The sequence below is a fragment of the Petromyzon marinus genome, chromosome 79 (assembly GCF_048934315.1).
Source record: "Petromyzon marinus isolate PM22_M1 ecotype Great Lakes invasive population chromosome 79, UKy_Petmar_22M1.pri1.0, whole genome shotgun sequence".
In the NCBI taxonomy this organism is placed as follows: domain Eukaryota; kingdom Metazoa; phylum Chordata; class Hyperoartia; order Petromyzontiformes; family Petromyzontidae; genus Petromyzon; species Petromyzon marinus.
Window position 1 is genome coordinate 2,409,538 of NC_133745.1, and position 10,858 is coordinate 2,420,395.

The following is a 10,858-nucleotide window of genomic DNA, read 5'->3' on the forward strand; positions in this document are numbered from 1 at the left end:
ACGACCGTGCAGTTGCAGGAGGAGGAGACGCAACTCCGGGGTTTACGCACCTCCAATTACACTATGTAACACAATTTTTGTTCCTGGGTCGTGTTTTCGTAATTGCTTATGCCTAAAAAGTATAGAAAATGGCTATAATTCCCCAAAAAACTTTGCTTTTGTAACCAGGACAGTGATATTTTTAAATGTACCTATTTTTTACTAGCCTTTTGCCCGTCCTCGGACGGAAGCTGTAATATTTAGGAAAAAATTGAGCAGAGTATAATTGTATCTTGTGATAAATTATTGGCAGTGAATTTTGGAAAAAAGAATGTAATTAAACACTACACTTCATGTCCCTGTAGCACTGCATTTAACTCACCTTCAATTAGTTCAAAATCACTGCTCTGTTACTTTATTTCCTTGTTTTTGCTCGCTGGGGTTGTAATACATTTGAATTCGATACATTGCCTGGAAAATCACGGAGAAATGTATACATTTTATCATAATTTCAAGGAAAAGATTACACTTATCTTTTGTTTAAAGTGCTGAAGAAATAAATAAAGACATCAAATACACTTTGTTGTTGTTGTGTAGAATTATGTATTTAATTAACTTTCAATAAAGAAACGTCAAATTTAAAGCGAATTTGCGTAGAAAAATGTCTTTCCGCTCGACCTGTGGGAGTATAAAAATCTACCCGCTCATGATTATTAATGGTGGGGGGGGGGTTTTTGCAGTGACGTTACGTACGGATGTAGCACTGTGTTGCGCATATTTATTTTTACCGTTACTTTCTGTAAAGAAACGTCATATTTGAAGCGACTTTGCGAAAAAAAATATTTTCCACTCAATGTTCCACGTGACTGTAAAAATCCACCTGCTCATGATAATTTTATTACTAAACTTTAGCCCGTCCTAGGATGGAAGCTGTAATATTAAAGATATTACATTTGCACGTAAATTAAAATTTCTTAACTTAAAAAAGTGAAATGAAGGACTTTGGAAGATTTCTCGGTATACGATATTTTGTGTGAATCTCTTATCACTGTTCAAAAGGTTTCACTGCAGTTGACTAACCTTGATGAACTCTTTGATCCGCTGAGGATTTTTAGATCTAGACAAAGCCACGTACAACTGTCCATGGGAAAATACGGGTTCATTGAGATAACCACCCACATTTTCAAAAGTCTGACCCTGGCACTTGTTGATCGTCATCGCAAACTCAGGAATTATCGGAATTTGTCGTCGTTTCGGTACGACAGGAAGTGACATCACTTGGAGCTCGGTCAATTCTTGGGATGACAATTTCGCTTCGGTTGCATTCCGATAAAATCTCTGCATTGAAGAAGTTATTTTGTAATGATTTGACCATCAAACGTGTTCCATTGCAAAGACCGTTCTTTGGGTTCAGATTTCGCAGCAGCATGATGAAAACACCTGTCTTCAGTGCCAATGTGTGTGGCGGCATTCCTGAAGGCGTTTGATCGTGAATAAATTCTGGAGGGTAATTCAATGCGTCCTCAGGATCTTCAGACACGATCGAGTCAGAGCTGTAATAAAATCGGAGATCTCCGGGCAGCTGTGTGATGTTTCGGTTCATTTCGAGAGAGTCCTTGTTGGTAGGTGCCAGAATTGCTCTTTTCGCAAGCTCTTCAGCAGGCATGTGTTGCAAGTTCTGACCATAAATTGCGGTGACCAGATCATTAACCATTATCATTTTAGGTGGAATTTCAATGTAACCTAACGGCACTCCAGATATCTCGGCCAAAGTTCCCAATCCAACTTTCAGCAGCCAATTGTTACGTACATTTTGACCATCACTCCGAAGGTTTTCCGTGAGAGTCAATTTGGTGAAAAGCTGCCTTAAAACGCTGGATTTGAGGCAATACTCGATTACATCAATACGGATACCTTTTGCTACAACCGGCAAAGTCTATCTGAAGTCGCCATCCATTATGACGACTCGACTTTTGCACCAAATAGCCATTGAATCTGCATGATGTCGCGCAACAGCTGATCGATGCATCGAAGGCCATGCTTTGTCAGCATCGTAATTTTATCAATGATGATGAGTGAAACTTGTCGTAGCGTTTCGCCTTCTGGCGAATTCAGTCTCATCAGCGAAGAAGATGTGTCGGGTAGGGGAATTGGAAGCTTGAATCCACTGTGCACAGTTCGTCCACCTTTCAGTAAAGTCGCTGCGATTCCAGTGGTCGCAAAAGGAAGAGCGATTTGACCTTTTCCACGAACAAATGAGAGCAGCGTGGAGTACAAAAAAGTATTTCCAGAGCCGCCAGGACCATATAAGTAGAAGTCTGTTGTGGACATGCTCATCGTCGACAGCTCTCATTATTGCTGTGAAAGCTTCAAACTGTTGCCCATTTAGGGAGCAAATTCATCTTCTTGCACTGCGATTGGATGTCCTATCGGTTACGGAATACCAATTGATGCGTTGATGTCGTGCAGAGCCATGTTCAATGCGACATTTTCGTGATGACGCCGTAAAAAATCTAGCGACATTTCAAGTGAATGATTGTTCCACAACTCGACAGCGTTTGTTGGCATACAGAAGCAGCAAATGTAAGCTAACGTCTGTCGCATTTGATTCGGCATTTGATATGTCACGGACTGCTGCATGTATCGATCCTATTCTTCGTCTGAATCCAGCAAATGACGATGAAAGTCAGCTTCCTTGAATGTGGTGTAAACGACGCCATCGACGGTTCTGAAGAATTCAAAACTGGTAGCACCTTTTACGTGCAGCAAGAGCATCCTAAGATAGAATCGCTCCTCATCTTTGATTCCAACAGTGTACAATCTCGCAACAATCTTAGTGCCTCCTCTTTGTCACTGTTTCCAGTTGTTGTTGACATACACGTAATTGTAGGGAATGTTGTTCTAGAGAAAATATTGGGCGTTTGGATCAATCACGTTTAGCTGAAACCAAGATTCGAGCATAGCGCGACCTGTTCGTGCAGCTTCAAATGCCTCTTCTTCTTGATCTTCTTGAAAACAACGCCTTGCTGATTTGGCAAATGCACGGGAAATCTCATCACGGCATGCAAACGATCGTGCATTGGTGACTCAAGCAAATGCCACATAGCTTTTTGTGCACTCACGTATCTTGCGTTGATGAAATTTGACAGCTCGTCGTGTCGAAGTTGAGGATTCTCGCCGGCAGTGATCGTCATATTGGCACAGTCGAAGCCTTTGTAAATACATTTGTAAACATATTTCACAGCTCTTAGTGATGTGCAGACTTCGACGTTCATGTGAGCATTGTACCTCAACAGCAGATAGGGATTGTACGGCAACACATATCTGTTATCCATGACGATCCACTAACTTCTGCTGAAATTCCTTGTTGCCGACGATACAGAGGATATCTGTTCACATTGTGCGCTGTCGTGGTAGCAAATCGCTTAGGGAACGCCTTTGAGCACTTTACATCTTGCATGCAGGGTGTTCGAGGATTCACAGCTGCGCATGGGCCATGCATCATGCATCTAGTGCCAATTTCGTGCAACTGCGGATTTTCAGTTGCAACGGGAATTTCAGCAGACACAACCTGATCGATGCGCTCAGAGTTAGTGAATATATCATCAACTCGCAATGTTATCAAGATGTGTGCGTGAGGCAGTCCGCGTTTCTGGAACTCGATGGTGTAGATAAAAGCCATTGAGATTCGCATTAAATCATGCACAGTGAGATCCTGCATCAACGATTTAAGTTTCAACTTGAAAACACGTGCCACGAAGTCGGGTTGATCAGATGCTTGTTCACCTTGATGCAAATTGTTGGTGATTTCTTACCACCTTGGATTCGCAGTGAGTGTGATGAAGGGATCGGGAGCGCCTTGCTTCGCGAAAATTGACATCGCGTCCGCACTTCGCTCTTTCATGTTCCGCGGTGAACTTTCGAAAGAAGGCAGAATAATAGGAACTCTAGCTTTTCCTCCAGCGTTTTGAGAGGCATTCTCCATGTGATCGGCAAGTCTTTGATACAGCTCAACTCGAAATTTCTGCTGATGTTGGCGAATGTAATTCAAATTATTCACTTCAACCTGGAGGTACGAATCGACAATCACTGTTGCGTGAGCTTTCCAGCACTAATTCGTGGGTTGAATGTGCCTCTGATTGCCGTTAGCGCTGCAACACTGTAATTTGGTGACATTCACTCTCGTTGCGTTGACTCAAGCTTCAGCATAAGCCTCACATTGCCAATTTGGTTGCCATCCAGCTTGACCAAACGGATACAACAGCGGATAGGACATTGGCTCCAAATTTTGGCTCAGAATGTTAAGATTAATGAAAGGCTGTTGGGAGTTGTCTGGATTCTTCGGATACACGCGAATGTCACGTTCAAAGGGCAGCTCACCATCGTTGTTCACAAACAGCATAGCGATCTCGTTGGCAGTTGGTGCAGTATAGCGACGCTCATCCGAATGACGATCTCGCCAAAACACCAAATTCACAACCGGCGTCGCCTTTGTCTGCAGCATTTGCTTCCTGTGCAGTTCGATCTTCTGCTTTGCGAAGCATGGTGTATGTGTTGGCGAGTCAATTGTGGATTCGATAGTAGCGGTCAATTTGATCCAAAAGCCGTGGATTGTATTGAGCGTTGACAGGATGATTCCTTCGAATTTCTGTTGTTTGTGTGCTGTCGACAACGTAAAGTTGAGCGTATTGTCTTGCTTGACCGTTACTTGGTTGAAGATGGCTTGTCTTGTGGTCAATTTGGCCATGAACCTTGAACATGTAAGGACCACTACATTGAGAGCTCCTTTGCCAGTAACAAGATATAGTAATAGGTTTTTACCCTTTTAGCTGGCACAAAAACTGACACCTTTATACAAGGGATCATGTTTGCAATAACCACAACACAAGCAGTCAAAAATGCAAACAAAAAGAGACAATTCTGATAATGATATGCCACTGTCCTTGAATTTGATTGGTCCACACCCGAGACAGCTTTTCTTAGAGCCTAGTCTCCACTGGTGTTGGACCAGATGACGCCCAAAGACGTACAACTCAAAAACAGCACACTATCAGAATATTGAGAGCTCGGGGTAAGCCTTTACATTGAGACCTCCTTTGCCAGTAACAAGATATAGTAATAGGTTTTTACCCTTTTAGGACAGTGCATATCATCAGAATTGTCTCTTTTTGTTTGCATTTTTGACTGCTTGTGTTGCGGTTATTGCAAACATGATCCCTTGTATAAAGGTGTCAGTTTTTGTGCCAGCTAAAACGGTAAAAACATATTTCTATATCTTGTTACTGGCAAAAGAGGTCTCAATGTAAAGGCTTACCCCAAGCTCTCAATACTCTGATAGTGTGCTGTTTTTGAGTTGTACGCCTTTTGGCGTCATCTGGTCCAACACCAGTGGAGACTAGGCTCTAAGAAAAGCTGTCTCGGGTGTGGACCAATCAAATTCAAGGACAGTGCATATCATTATAAGAATTCTCTTTTTATTTGCATTTTTGACTGCTTGTGTTGTGGTTATTGCAAACATGATCCCTTGTATAAAGGTGTCAGTTTTTGTGCCAGCTAAAAGGGTAAAAATCTATCACTATGTAAGGACCACCTCCATGAAAGTCAACAACCTTAGCCCCCATCGATGCAAACGACAATGCGCTGTTGTATGAACGAACATCTTCACGAAAATTTCTGGAGTCGGAATGCTCAGGATTTGATCGAAGCTCACAGAGAAATGGAGGATATTGGACCACATTTCCATTCTAGTCGATCGGCTTTTCCACTTTCACTTGGCCTTTTCGACAGCAACTTGTAAATTTGCCATCTGATGGCCGCTTCGCAACTGGAACTGTGAATAAGGTTTGCTCTCGCGTTTTTGGCAGTGTATATGGGCAGTGAGATCGCCAGACATGTCAAATTTTGCAAAAAATAGCAAAAAGAAGCATTAAAATTTGTTCATTATTTGAGCACGGACGCTTGTGTATATTGTATATTTTTAAAAGGCAAACAATATCTGTCTCAAAATAATTTGAATAAACAATTCACGTAACTTTAGCACTTCTTTGAACGCACTTGAAGCTTTGAACTGACACATTTTTATTACCCGATGGACGATTGATAGCGAAGAGTCAAGAAAGTAGACTGCTGATACTGTCAGAAGTAAGTTTTCAATAAAAAAAAAGATCAAACATAACCATTACGAAAAAATGTACCAGAGTATTATTGTATCTTGGGTAATTTAATGGCAGTGAATCTTACACAATACGATGTAATCAAACACTTCACTGCACTTCACTGTACTACTGTATTAATGGCAGTGATTTTTGCATTAAACTACGTCATAAAACACGTCAATTCATGTCACTGTAGCACTGTATTTAGCTTACTTTCAATTAGTTCAAAATCACTGCTCTTATACTTTATTTTCTTCTGCTGTCACTCGCTGGGGTTCAAATCAATTTGAATCCGATACAATATCTGGAAAATCAAGGAGAAATTGATATATTTTATCATAATTTAGAAGCAAAAATTAGACTTACCTTTATTTCAAGTGTTGAAGAAATAATTAAAGGCACCAAAAGCACTTTGTTGGTGCGTATAATTATTTATTTGAAAATTTTCCAATAAAGAAACGTCAAATTGAAAGCGAATTTGTGTAAAAAATGTGTCTCCGCTCGACCTGTGGGAGTGTAAAAATCCACCATCTCATGATTATTAATGAGGGGGCAGGGCCTCTTTTGCAGTGACGTCATGTACGGATGTAGCACTGTGCTGCGTATATGTATTTTTTTTACCGTCACTTTCTGTAAAAAAAACCCCGTCATATTTGAAGGGGCTTTGCGAGTAAAAATATCTTTCCGCTCGACCTTCCTCCGCATGAGTGTAAAAATCCATGATTATTTTATTATTAATGACGGGGAGGGGGGGGCATGTGGAGTGACGTCACGCGTGGTACATACATTTCTGGGCTATTTACCTATTTTCAATGAGAAAACGGGCAAATTTGCGTTTTTTCGTTCACGTAAAGTCAGAAAAAACAACATATGAATAAAAATTAACATGTATTTATACTAAAGTAATACAAAAATTACTACAAAAGATATAGAAGCGAGTAGTTTTTCGAGATTTACGATTATACTGTAAATAAATTTCACGAATCAGCCCCCAAATTCCCAAATTTAGTTTCCCATCATGGGACCTCCTTTGCCAGTACCAAAATATGAGAATTCGTTTTTTCCCTTTCATCTGGCAACAAAACAGGTGTTACGTTGTTAAAACGCCAAACTTTAACCGTTTACAAGGAATCATGTCTGCAAAAAACACCGATAATATAGGCATTGTCTTTGAAACTGATTGGTCACACCAGAGACAGCTATCTCATTTACATGAGGACGCACTTTCTCTTCGATTTATTTTTCTTCTTCTTGCACACATCTTTGCTCATGCAGTCCTTGTACTTCCGACCAGAGGACGCCAAAAGGCGTACAGCACAAAGACAATGCACTATCAGAGTATTGAGAGCTCAAGGTTGAGCATCTACATCATGGGACCTATTTTTGCCAGTACCAAAAGAAAGCTGTCTCTGGTCTGGACCAATCAGTTTTAAAGACAAGGCATATATTTAATCTATGGGACTTTCGGTAAAACCACGTAGATAGAAAAATAATACAAATATCATGATGTTTCGATCGCAACACAAGCAATCGTCTTCAGGTGAGAGAGAGAGAGAGAAAGCTGCTGAGACAAGGTCTATTATAGGCCTGAGATGGGTCCATCAAGGTAGGTGGGTGGAAATAGAGATGGTCTAACCACAGGTTGGGGCAGTGGCCTTTGTAGTGTGAGAGATTAGCATAACAATATCACGACGTTTCGATTGCAATACAAGCAATCCTCTTCAGGTGTAAAAATATAACGGGAGAGCTGCTGAGGCAGGAAAAATATATGGCGGGAGAGCTGCTAAGGCAGGATGTTTTAAAGGTTTGAGATGGGTGTAGCCCAAGGGTAAATGGGCGGTGCTAGAAAAGAAAATGTAAGTAAATGTAAGATCGGAGAGCTGAGCCATATCCACGACAATGAAGCTGTAGGGTGGCCATTGTATTGTGAGAGATTAGCATGTCAATGTTAGAAATTTGCATGTAAATGTAAAATCAGAGAGAGCTCGGCAAGAGCCACTGCCACATCGAGGCAAACGAGCAATGGTACCTGTGTTCGTGAATGTAACTCAGATAGTCGAAAATAACTGCTAACATATGCAGGTAGGAAGGGAACATCACATTTAGTTATGACCTAAACTGGTTAATAACGTCCTTCCAATTATTGCTCAGTTTGTAACCATCTTCTTGGTTGAAATTGTGTCTGTGTTTATATATCTGGAAGGGATCATGAACGAATCTTTGCTGATAGCCAGTAGGTTTGCAGAGTACCTTCGTCTTGGAAAAATCTATTTCGCGTGTGCCCACAGCATTAAAACAATGATCAGCCACAGCTGAGGAATTGGTTCTATTGTGTTTCAGATCTGCCTTATGTTCACGAACCCGGTCCGAGACGTGTTGCTTAGTTTCCCCAATGTAACTGTTGCCGCAGACACAGCTTAGTTTGTAGACACCGGGGTATTGCATGTCAGGGATCACATCCTTCACAGATGGGATCCGATATCGAATTTTATTTACTGTGTTGAATCGAACCTGGACCTTGTGTTTGCTCATGATTTTGGAAATATTTTGGTGACCCCTGCTATGTATGGCAAGGTGATGGTTTTGATTGGGTCCTCAAATGGTTATTTCCCAACGGTTGGGGTGATAGCTTTACGGATTGTGCAATCCGAATATCCATTCATCTTGAGGGCTTGGTGTATGTGCTCTTTCTCACTGGCTAGGTGGTGATAGTCGGAAATACGAGCTCTCTGGTGCAGAGTTTTGATGGGGAAATTTTTATGGGATGGATGATGGTGGGAGTCATGTTTTAGGTAGGCATCCGTATGGGTGGCTTTCCTGTAGAGTGTCCCATTGAGCCATCAGGTCTCTTTTCGATTAAAACATCCAAGAATGGTAACTTTCCATCCTTTTCACCTCCGTGGTGAATTTGATGGCTGGGTGTATGGAATTGATGTGATTGAAGAATTTGTCCAGAGCTGGGAGGCCATGTGGCTAGATGACGAACGTGTCATCTACGTATCTCTTCCACACGGAAGGACGTAAGGGTGGATACCTGGATGGCATCTGTCTCAAATTTCTCCTTGCAAATATTGGCTACCACTGGCGATAAGGGAGAGCCCATTGGGGTACCTTCAACTTGTTTATAGAATGTCCCATTCCAGGTGAAGTAAGTGTTGATGAGGAATTGTCTAACCAGGGCCTCAGTCCTTGTTGGACCAAATCTTCAATTATTGCAATGTTGTCAGGCACAGGAACTTTGGTAAACAAAGAAACTACAGTGACTGACAAGCAAATCACCTGGAGATAGTAAGATGAGGTGGTCTTACAAGTGAATTGACAATTGGGAAATCGCCAGAAAATGCTCTACCAGTCCAGCGATTGGCACCATGTGCATGACAAAAGGAGCTACGCTTGATTTGAGTGTCAAATATTATAATACAGTACTTCATACACGACATACATACAACTTAAACAATAAAAACACTGCACGTATATGCATTTTATGACTAATAACTGAAGTAATACAAACAGCAAATATATGTATTGCGTTCTAGATTTGAAGCTTTCGTGACTGCAAGGATTCATACTCTTTGGTTTTATTCGGTAAAGTCACGTAGATAAAATAAAACAAAATAAAACAATTATTTTATCTATGTGACTTTACCGAATAAAACCAAAGAGTATATATGTAATGCGATCCTGGAGCACCGGTTTAAAAGCTGCATCAGTCCAGCGATCGTCAAATGCTATTGAAACAAGAGCATAGTACGTATATCACCATATTCCGTCTTCGAGATTGCAGTGGTATGCTACAGTAATTACAGTAACTGTTTACAGTCGGATATTTGTTTTTGTCTGCTTGCATGTTTATTGATGTCAATTTCATGGCTCATTGGGACATTCTGTCTACAGGAAACCCACCTACAGATTCCTACTTGAAACCTGATTCCCACCACCACCCGATGCAAAATAATTATCTCATCAAAACGTTATACCACAGGGCTCATTGCATTTCGGACCAACACCACCTGACCATGGAATTAAAACACGTACATCTGGCCCTCAAAAGGAATGGATACTCTGACCATACCATCCGCCAAGCTGTTTCTCCCTCCATACAGAAACAACCATTTGATACTCCGATCAAAACCATCACACTTCCATATATAGCAGGCGTTACTAAAAAGATCTCCAAAATTCTAAACAAACACAAGATCCTGGTCCGGTTCAATACAGTACATAAAATCCGTGACCTGATCCCTTCCGTGAAGGATGTCATTCCTGACTTACAATACCCCGGGGTTGACAAATTGATCTGCACCTGTGGTGACTGCTATATCGGGGAGACGAAACGACATGTCTCTGACCAAATTCGCGAGCACAAATCAGATTTGAAACACGGCAGAACGAATTATTCTGCCGTAGCTGATCACTGTTACAACGCTGTGGGTGATCACGATATAATTTTCTTCAATACCAAGGTCCTCTGCAAACCCACGGGTTTCTATCAGAGATTTATCCACGAGGCAATTCAGATTTACAAACACAGACACAATTTCAACCGAGAAGATGGTTTCAAATTAAGCAATCATTGGAAAGATGTTCTAAATCATACCAAACATTTAACTAATTTTCAATGGTACAGTATATTTATTCAAGTAGTGTATCCCAAACTTTCACAGCAGCTTATTTCCCTTCACACGAACATTTGTAAACTCCCCCCCCCCCCCCCGTGCCGGTCC